At 44.6% G+C, this 11,330-nt stretch overlaps 1 non-coding gene across 1 annotated transcript; it reads right to left on the bottom strand.

The window, feature by feature from the left end:
• Positions 1-9,701: 9,701 nt before the first annotated feature.
• LOC123463627 lies at positions 9,702-9,866 on the bottom strand. The gene has a single exon (XR_006639035.1). It is a non-coding gene; the product is annotated as a U1 spliceosomal RNA (small nuclear RNA).
• Between the last annotated feature and the right edge of the window lie 1,464 nt (positions 9,867-11,330).

Below are 11,330 nucleotides of genomic sequence, written 5' to 3'. Positions count from 1 at the left end.
TGAAAAACACAGCAAGTCATAAAAAACTCTGTAGAAAGTCTCACCGGTAGAATGGATGAAGGAAAGGACAGAATATTTAAACTAGAAGATCAGGTGGCAGATCTAATACAGTCCAACAAAGAGAAAGACAAACCAATAGGAAGTTATGACTGAGAATTTCAAGAAGAACTAACAGCAATGCTTCTCAAACTTTTCCATAAAATAGAAAAGGGAGGAATCCTACCAAACTCCTTCTACAAAGCCAGCATCACCCTGACACCAACTAGACAAAGACATAACAAAAAAAGGAATTATAGACTAATCTCCCTCACGAACATGGATGCAAAAATTCTCAACAAAATTTTGGCAAACAGAGAGCTGGGCACAGTGGCATACACCTTTAATCCCAGCATGTGGGAGGCAGAGGTAGGAGGATCACATGAGTTTGAGGCCACCCTGAAACTATGAAGTGAATTCCAGGTCAGCCTGAGCTAAAGTGAAACCCTACCTCAAAATACATACATACATACATCATATATATATATATGATGTGTGTGTGTGTGTGTGTGTGTGTGTATACACACACACACACACACACACACACACACATATGCAAACAGAATACAAGAATATAATATATCAAAAAGATCATTCAGCTGGGCGTGATGGTGCATGCCTTTAATCCCAGTACTTGGGAGGCAGAGGTAGGAAGATCATTGTGAGTTCAAGGCTACTGTGAGACTACATAGTGAATTCCAGGTCTGCCTGGACTTGAGTTAAACCCTACCTTGAAAAACAAAATCAAAACAAAACAAAAAAATCGTTCATCCCAACCAAGTAGGTTTTATCCCAGAGATGCAAGGATGGTTCAACATACAAAAATCGATAAATGTAATAAACTATGTAAATGGACTGAAGGACAGAAATCACATGATCATCAATAGATGCAGAAAAAGCATTTGACAAAATCCGACATCCCTTCATGGTGAATGTCCTACAAAAACTGGGAATAGAAGGAAGAACATATCTCAAATAGAAAAGACTATGACAAACCTACAGCCAACATAATACTAAATGGGTAAAAACTTAAAGGTTTTCCAACTAAAATCAAGAACAAGAGTGTATACTATCCCCACTTTTATTTAACATAGTACTAGAAATCTTCACTATAGGAATAAGGCAAAAGACTCAAATGAAAGGACTACAAATTGGAAAGGAAGAAATCAAATTACCATAATTTGCAGATGATATGATTCTACACATAAAGAACCCTAAAGACTCTACCAGCAAACTGTTAGAACTGATAAACACTTTTAGCAATGTAGCAGGGGACAAAATAAACACACAGAAATCAGTAGCTTTCCTATATGCTAACAACAAACATGCACAGGGTGAAATCAGGGAATCACTCCCATTCACAATTACAAAATAACCCTCCCTGCTTTCATGTTGCAAGATTAGTTTCCTGAGATGTTGCAGCTTTAAGCTAACACCTCTTCCTTCCCTTTTCTTTAACTCCTTTCCCCCTTTCTTTCTCTCTTTTCTTCTTTTCTTTCCTCCATCAGTATGTGATAATTCCCCAGGTCAGGTGCAGGGAGACACCAGTGAGCAGCGCAGAGCTGGCTCCTGCCCTGTTGGAAGTATTTGCCCTATTGGGAGGAGCCACACTACCTGAGGGAATACAATGGCGGGCATGGTCATGGTGCTACGGGAATTTGTTGATGAGTCAAATCCCAACTTTATGGGCCATGGAAGACTTCCTGGAAGAAATGACATCTCAGCCGGAACCTGAAGGATGAAGAGTGTTGTGAGCAGTCACCTGTGCAAAAGCTCCAAAGCAGGAGAGATAATGGTGCTTTCTAGGAACTGGAAAGTTCCTTGCCAAGTTTAAAGAAGTTCCACTTGGCTGAGCACAGAGGTCAATGTGGTGAATATGCCCACAGGGGACCATCAGGGCAGATTTTGAAGGGCAATGAAAGTTCCATGAAGGAGTGTATGCTAGTCAGTTTCCTGTTACTGTTACAAGCGCCTAAGATAATCAAGTTAGAAAGAGAAAAGGTTCCCTGGGCCTGCTGAGACATACTGTAATCCTAACTATGTGGAGGCTGAAGTGGGAGGGTCTAAAAGTTCAAGGTCTAGTTTGGCTACAGAGTGAGTTCAAGGCCAGCCTGGGTCAAGGCCAGCCTAGGACTACACAGTGAATTCCAGGGAATGAGACCCTATCTTGGGAAAAAAAAAAAAAAAAAACCAAAAAACAAACAAACAAATAAATAAATAATAAAATACAATACAAAGAAGAGGACTGGGGAGATAGCTCAGTAGCAGAGGGTTCCTACCATATGTGACACTCTGGGTTCAATCCCCAGTACTGATAAAATAAAAATAAAAAAGTTAGGGATGGAGAGATTGCTTAGTGGTTAAGGCGCTTGCCTACAAAGCCTAATGACCTGGGTTTAATTCCCCAGTACCCACATAAAGCCACACACACAAAGTGGAACTTGCATCTGGAGTTCGTTTGTAGCAGCTGGAGGCTCTGGGGTGCCCATAAAAAGAACAAAAAACAAAGTTAGCTCACAGTTTTAGAGGTTTCAGGCCATTATCAATTGGCTTCTGTTGCCTTTGTGCCTGCAGAGAAGCAGCCATATACCTCACAGCAAAAAGGACAGCTGCCCACCTCAGGGCATGGAAGCAAAGGAAACCCAGCATCCGGAAGACTTCCCACTAGGACTCAGCTCCTCTTTGTTTTTTAACCTCTTATTGGTAACTTCCATACATATAGACTATATACCATAATCACAATCCCCTCCCATGACCTTCCCTTCTCCCCTTCCAAGTCCCCTTCCACTGAATCCCTTCTTTCCAACCAGTCTCTTTCCTACTTTCACATCATCATTCCCCCTTCCTATTGTGCCAGTCGTGTGTAGGTAGCATCGGCCACCGTAAGGTCATGAATACTAAGGCCACCTTGGGTTTGGAAGATAGCATCGTAAGCACTCCGGCCCTTCCTTTTGCTCTTACATTCTTTCTGCCACCTCTTCCACAATGGTCCTTGAGACTTGAACGATGTGATAGAGATGTCTCATTTAGTGCTGAACACTCCACTGTCACTTCTCAGCACTTTGGTGAGTTTTGAGTCACCCCAGAGGTCACCGCCATCTGACAAGAGAAGCTTTTTTAACCAAACGTGAGAGCAGCGGGGGGTGGAGAGATGGCTTAGTGGTTAAGGCGCATGCCTGAGGAGCCTAAGGACCCAGTTTCGATTCTCCAGGTCCCACATAAGTCAGATGTTCATGGTGGCACATGCATCTGGAGTTTGTTTGCAGTGGCTAGAGGCCCTGGTGTGCCCATTCTCTCTCTCTCTCTCTCTGTCTAATAAATGAATAAATAAAAATAAAATCTTTTTTAAAAAGTGAGAGTAGCATTAATATATGGGCATAAAAATAAGTATTTAGAGGGCAGTTTGGTGGGTATAACACACCTATCTATCCAAACAACTATAGTAGTTCCCTCTAGGACTTGTGACCTCCACAGCCATAGGCTTTTTAAAAATTTTTTTAAGAATATTTTATTTATTTATTTGAGAGAGAAGGTGGTGGAGAGGAGGAGGAATGGGCACGCTAGGTCCTCTAGCCACTACAAATGAACTCCAGATACATGTGCCACCTTGTGCATCAGGCTTACCTGGGTACTGGGTAATCAAACATGAGTCCTTAGGTTTCACAGGCAAGTGTCTTAACTGCTAAGCCATCTCTCCAGCCCTTCAAAAAATTTTTTTTAATTTATTTATTTGCAAGCTGAGAAAGATAGACCAAAGACAGACATTACAAACAAACTCCAGATGCATGCAGCACTTTGTACACCTGGCTGTACATGGGCACTGGGGAATGGAACCTGGGTCATTAGGCTTTGCAGGCAAGTGCCTTAACCTCTAAGCAGTCTCTCCAAGCCTGTCAGAAGCTTTTGTATTTTTTATTTCTTGCCATAGGCATTTGAGTAGGTGGGCCTCAAAGCCAATCAAAGAGCAGTTGGTTTCTCCTATAACAGACATGCCACCATTGCACCAGTTTATACATTTGTCCTGTTTTTTTGGCTAGCCATAGAACGTGCAGGATGCACTGCAAGTTAAGACTGTTGATGACTTCTCTCCCTCTGCAGACTGCATAGCTCTTTCCAACATCACAAGAGCTAGTCAATAGGGAAGAGGCTTTCAGCTCGATTTCCTCAATGACCTGCATGTGGAGCCTTCAGCAATAGGGTCTTACCATCTAATTCTGGTTGGCAACTACGAGCCTTGGCGATAGCGTGGGGTATATTGAAGGCATTAGGGGCCCCACTGACCACAACTTCCTGGAAGGTATCCCAGTTCTATAGGACCCAACTCAATAGTTCTACTATCTACAAACAGTGACAAGTGGGGGACCAAAACTCTAAGCCGCAGTCCAGACTTCATCTTGACATCCGTGGGCTAGTATTGAGGATTTTTCACTAGCGGGACATAATGAAGATTTGTTTTATTAATTAATTTATTTATTTATTGTGTTTATCCTCTTTTTTTTTTTCAAATTTTTATTAACAATTTCCATGACTATAAAAAATATCCCATGGTAATACCCTCCCTACCCCCACTTTCCCCTTTGAAACTCCATTCTCCATCATATCCCCTCCCCATCTCAATCAGTCTCTCTTTTATTTTGATGTCATGATCTTTTCCTCCTATTATGATGGTCTTGTGTAGGTAGTGTCGGGCACTGTGAGGTCATGGATATCCAGGCCATTTTGTGTCTGGGGGGAGCACATTGTAAGGAGTCCTACCTTTCCTTTGGATCTTACATTCTTTCCGCCACCTCTTCCGCATTGGACTCTGAGCCTTGGAAGGTGTGATAGAGATATTACAATACTGAGCACTCTGGTCACTTCTTTCCAGCATCATGATACCTTCTGAGTCACCCAAGCTCACTGCCATCTGAAAAGAGAAGATTCTCTACCAAAAGTGAGAGTAGCATTAATATAAGGGTATGAACATTAAGAGACATGCTTACTGGGCAGTTTGATAAACAGTATATACATTTAGCCAGACAGCATTAGATGTTACACCCCTAGGGCTCATGATTACCCCTGTTTTAGGTTTTCAGTATCGGGGATGTATTCCCTCCCACAGAATGGGCCTCCATGGTTTATTTTAATTATTATCAGATTTGACTTTAAGTCGATATATATATATATATATATATATATATATATATTAATTTTTTTTATTTTTATTTATTTATTTGAGAGAGAGAATGGCCTCCAGCCATTGCAAATGAACTCCAGATGCATCTGGTTTACATAGGTCCTGGGGAATTGAACCGAAGTCCTCTGGCTTTGCAGGCAAGTGCCTTCACCACTAAGCCATCTCTCCAGCCCAAGTCGATATATTTTTAAAAATATTTTTATTTTTATTTATTTATTTATTTAAGAGAGAGAGATAAAGAAGCATGGAGAGAGAGAGAGAACAAGCACACCAGGACCTCCAGCCACTGCAAAAAACTCCAAATACATGTGCCACTTTGTGTATCTGGCTTCACGTGGGTACTGGGGAACCAAACCTGGGTCCTTAGGCTTGGCAGGCAAGTACCACAACTGCTGAGCCATTTCTCCAGCACCCCCCCCATTTTTCTTTTCTTTTAATTTTAGGGCTTGGGAAACGACTTGGTGGTTAAAGGCACTTGCTTACAAAGCTTGACAAGCTGGGTTTGATTCCCTAGTACCCATGTAAAACCAGAAGCAAAAAGTGGCCCGTGAATCTAGAGTTCATCTGCAGTGACAGGAGACGCTGATGCGCCAGTTCTCTTTACCTCTCTCTGCATCTCTCTTTCTGTCTCATTCTCAAATAAATAAATAAAATGTCTTTAAAATTTTTAAATTGAAGCCGGGCGTGGTGGTGCACGCCTTTAATCCCAGCACTCGGGAGGCAGAGGTAGGAGGATCACCGTGAGTTCAAGGCCACCCTGAGACTACAGAGTTAATTCCAGGTTAGCCTGGACCAGAGTGAGACCCTACCTCAAAAAAACCAAAAAAAAAAAAAAAAAAAAAAAAAATTTTAAATTGACTCGTGTATGTGTGTTTATGGGTTCATATACCACAGCATGCATGTGGAGATCAGAGGACAACTTCAGGGTGTCTGTGTTCCACCTTCTTCGAGACAGGCTCTCTTGCTGCTGCAGATGAACTGCCAAACAGCAAGCGAAGGTCAGACTACCTGGCTTGTGAGCTTCAAGGTTTACACAGGTACTACGACACTGAACCTGGACCAGACCTTTCATTCCCAAGCTGCCTGCGTCGGCAAGGTGCAAAAAGTGGAACAGGATCTGACATTTGTTTCCAGTGGCAAGAGGTCCTTGTGCGCATATGTGCATCCACGCAGCACCCCCTCCCCAACACCACACACACACACACACACACACACACACACGCTTGCAACTAAGTAATTTAAAACTACTTTTTCATTTTTTCTTTTTGCATGTGTGTGGTGTGGTGTATGCACATGAGTATGTGTTGATGTGGCATCTCAAGGGCTCACTTGCAGTGTCTGGGGAACAGCAAGGGTCCCTCTCCACCACTGTTTTTTGGTTGTTTTTTTTTTTTTTTCCTTTTGAAGGAGTCTGTTAGTGAGCCCCAAAGATTCTCCAATCTTATCTCCCCACAGGACAGGAGCTACAGGTATGCATGGCCATGGCCAGATATTTACGTGGATCTGGAGATATGAATTGGGGTGGTCTCAAGCCTTCATACTTGCTAAGGAAGTTCACTTAACAACTGAGCCCTCTCTCCAGCCCTCCCTCCCCCCTTTTCCCTTCTTATTCAGCCTAGGACCTTAATCCATAGTATAGTGCTGGCTATATTCAGGGCAGGTCTTTCCTTCTCAGTTAGACCTCTCTGGAGACATCCTCATAGACGTGTCAAGGAGTGTGCTTCCTATGTGATTCCACATCCAGTCATGACGAAATTTAACTACCACACCAGGTAAGAGGACGGTGCTACCGTGTGAACGATTTGAGAGACACAGAGGACACATAGGTAGCAGAACTTGGGGAGTGATTAGACTGGAGTATATAGAGGAAGGGGCTAAGAAGGGTATCATCAAGGATGATTTGGGGTTGGAGAGATGGCTTGGTGGTTAAAGCATTCGCCTATGAAGCCTAAGGACCCATGCTCAACCTCCCGGTTCTACCTAAGCCAGATGCACAAAGGTGAGGCAAGCACGAGGTCGTACGTGTCCACTAGGTGGCGCAAGCATCTGGAGTTTGATTACAGTGGCTGGAGGCCCTGGTGCACCAAGTGTCTCTCCCTCTGTCTCTCTCTCTCTCTTTCTAAAATACAAAATAAAGTAAGGGACAATGATTTTGCCTGTCAGTGCACCAAGGAGAAGCAGAGCTAAGGAATGTAGAGGATGATCTACCAAAGGTGCCACCACCAAATGCCAAATGCCCCTCACGCAGCTACTGTCCTTTTAGTGTACTGTCCATTATCTTGAGTCCTGGGTGGCCTTGTGACTTGCTTTGACCAAGTAGCAAAAGTGATGTCTCAGGCTGAAGAGATGACCTAGTGGTTAAGGCGCTTGCCTGCGTAGCCTAGAGACCCAAGTTTGATTTCCCAGGACCCACATAAGCCAGATGCACAGGGTGGCACACGTGTCTGGAGTTCATACGCAATGGCTGGAGGCCCTGGCGCCCCAAATTCTCATTCTCTCTGTCTTTCTTCTCTTTATCTCTCTCTGCTTACAAATAAATAAATGATTCCCATTCTCTGTCTGTCTGTCTTTCTTCTCTCTCCACTTACAAATAAATAAATGAAAAAAAAAAAAAAGATACCTCTACATGTCAAGTCTAGGTCTTAAGAGGTCTGGCAGATTCTACTTCTGTCCTCCAGGAAGCCAGCCACCATGTAGGAAGTCTAATTGCCCTGGAGGAGAGAACGTCTTCACAGAAAGAGAAAGAGGGCTAGGGATGCAGCTCAGGGCCAGTGCCCTCGCCAACACACAAGAGGCCTTGGGTTTGATCCCTAGCAGTACAAAACCAAGAACAATAAAAAAAGACACAGGAAGAGAGACACTCGGGAGGATGAGAATACAAAGGGAAACAGAAATCCACCCGGCCCCGTCTTTTCCTGCCACCTCAGTGGAAGCCCCAGACTTATTAGTGACACCATCTTGGACACTCAAGAACCAAAGAAGCCACACCAGATATACCACATACTAGGTTCACAGATCGTCCTGACCAAAGCGCAGAATGGTAAGCAAACAAACACCTGTTATTGGGCTGGAGAGATGGCGTAGCTGTTAAGGTGCTTGCCTGGGAAGCCTAAGGGCTCACATTTGAATCTCCAGGCCCCACGTAGCCAGATGCACGGTGATGGCAGTGGGCAATGTCACACATTTGCACAAGGTGGTGCACGCATCTGGAGATCGTTTGCAGTGTCTGAAAGCCCTGGTGCATCCATTCTCTCTCTCTCTCTCTGCCTCTTTCTCTTCTCTCTCTCAAAATAAGTAATAATTTAAAAAACCTGTTATTGTTGTAAGCCTGTCAGTTTTGGGATGGGTTGTCACACAATGGATAGCTGGGATGTTGGTCTATCGTTTCTTTGGTGTCGCGTAAACAGCTCCAAAACTCAACTGCATATTAATTACCGCTTCCCTGGGTCAGCCTAGGCTTGTTTCCAATCCTTCAGTTTGGGGAAAATAATTTTCTTTTCCTTGACTTCATTTTCCTGGGGGAAGCACTTTTTCTTTGTATTCTCATTTCTAATACAAGGGTACATTCAACATAGCTTTTCACTAAAAGCCAGATGTATGGCTAAGTGAGGCTCGCTTGGAGAGTCTTACATGGGATCCAATTCCTGAGTGCTCCCCTGCAAAGCCCTTCAGTTTCTTTATTTGTACAAAAGAGAAGGGCACACACACACCTCTAACTCAGGAGCTGGTCCCGTAGCTGCGGGGTGGTGAGGTTGGGGGTCTGGCAGGGTCATCACTGTGCCTCGGAAGCAATGCTGGGCCCACAAGGAAGCAGGTGAGGTGGCATGTAAGGCCAGTGTGATTGATGGGGATGGAGATCTGGAGAGGTCTGTCTGCATTCCTCAGCAGGGCCCAGAGGAGGGGTAGGTATGTTTGTTGTGTGTACCTGAAGGAGGGGGTCGTGACCCCATGCTCTTTGACTCAATAACCCTCCCTTCTAACCCAGAACTGCTGCCAGCTCCGTCAGTTGGGAGAACCAGAATTTTTCTGTTCCCATGTTGTGAGGTCCTTGGCCTCTTGACAAGCTAGGGCTTCCCAGGACAGAGACCTCACTTCTTCCTCTGAATTCCCTCATAGGACAGGGGTTGGGGGTGGGGAGTGGGGAGTAGCTGGGAACTTTCCACACAGACCCCGGTGTTGACTGCTCTGGGTGGCTCCCTTCAGAGTCCTTTTTTTTTTTTTTTTTTTTTCCAGGTAGGTAGTCCAGGCTGACTGGAATTCACTATGTAGTCTCAGGCTGGCCTCAAACTCATGGTGATCCTCCTACCCCCGAGTGCCAGGATTAAAAGTGTGTGCCACCATGGCCAGCCAGAGTCCAATTTTTAAAAATTATTTTAAAATATATAGCTGGGCATGGTGGCACACACCTTTTTCTTTCTTTTCTTTTTTACTTTTCTTTCTCTTTTTCTCTTTTTTTTTTGTGTGTGTGTGTGTGTGTGTGTGTGTGTGTGTGTGAAGAGCGCAAACACAGTCCCCCACTACCACAAACTATGTAGTTGAATTTCCTGCATTTTGGGAAATCGCAGGGGTCAGCTCAGCACATCCGGAGTGCAATGGATAAGCCTCGCCCTGGGAAAACCACCTTCGTGATCATGGCATTGGCACACGCCTTTAATCCCAGCACTTGGGAGGCAGAGGTAGGAGGACTGCCATGAGTTTGAGGCCACCCTGAGACTACATAGTGAATTCCAGGTCAGCCTGAGCTAGAGTAAGACCCTACCTTGGAAAAAAAAAAATTGTCTTTATTTATTTGCATGTGTGTTGGGGGGTAGGCATCCCAAGGCCTCTTGCCATTGCAAAAGAAATCCAGATGCATGTGCCACTTTGTGCATCTGGATTTATGTGGGTACTGGGGAATCGAACCCAGTCCATCATGCTTTGCAAGCGTTTTTAACCGCTGAGCCATCTCTTCAGCCCTAGAGTCCTATTTCTTGTATCCTTGTACAGATGAGGGTTTTCTTGTATACCAAACCTTTATTACAGTGGAGTCTAAGAAGATACTCAGGAGTCTTTTTAAAAAATATTTTATTTATTTATTTGAGAGAGAGGAGGCAGATAGAGAAAGAGAATGGGCGCACCAGGGCCTCCAGCCACTGCAAATGAACTCTAATGCATGTGCCACCTTGTGCATCTGGCTTATGAGGGTACTGGGGAATCAAACTTAGGTCCTTGGACTTTGTAGACAAACACCTTAACCATCTCTCCAGCCCTCTACCCCCGCCCCAGGTATGATCTTGCTCTAGCCCAGGTTGACCTGGAATTCACTATGTAGTCTCAGGGTAGCCTCGAACTCGTGGAGATCCTCCTTCCTCTGCCTCCTGAGTGCTAGGATTAAAGGCGTGTACCACCATGCCTGGCTTAATTGACATTTTTATACATGTATATAAATGTATTTTGATCATAATCATCTCTTATTACTTTCTATTGTCCTCCTTCCCTGTGGTGGTTTGATTCAGGTGTCCCCCATAAACTTGAGTGTTCTGATTGCTAGGTTCCCAGGTAAGAGATTTGGGAATAATGCTTCCTGGAGTGTATTGCTGGGGGCGGGCTTATGGGTGTTGTAGCCAGTGTCCCCTTGCGTGTTTGGCACACTCTCCCATTCCTGTTGTCCACCTTCTACTCCTGCCATCATTTCTCCCTGCCATCATGGAGCTTCCCCTCAAGCGTGTAAGCCAAAATCAGCCTCTTTTTCCCACAAGCTGCTCTTGGTTGGGTGATTTCTACCAGCAATGGGAACCTGACTGCAACACTCCTGTGCTTGGCCCTCGGAATCCTTTCTTCTTCCCAGGTAGTCTCTTACTTTGATGTCTTTGTGTGTCTCACTGAGTTGAACTAGGGCTGCTTGCCTGAGCAAGGGGTTTATTTATATGCAACTAAACTACTAAGAGCCAATAGCTCCTCAGGGAGGGAGGGGGCCTCATGTCCTCCCCACCCCACGACTTCTAGAAGGTGGATAGGCCCAGTATTGTGCAGGTCTCATACAGCTGACCACGGCGTTGTAAGCCCAGGACAGGGGCTATGTCCTGTCCAGAGGACAGCGTTTCACACAGCACTCCTTCCCATCCTCCGGCTCTTATAT

Source organism: Jaculus jaculus, chromosome 9 (assembly GCF_020740685.1).
Source record: "Jaculus jaculus isolate mJacJac1 chromosome 9, mJacJac1.mat.Y.cur, whole genome shotgun sequence".
NCBI classification, from domain to species: Eukaryota; Metazoa; Chordata; class Mammalia; order Rodentia; family Dipodidae; genus Jaculus; species Jaculus jaculus.
The sequence above is the reverse complement of the archived record's forward strand: the minus strand, read 5'-3'. Positions and strand labels throughout refer to the sequence as shown.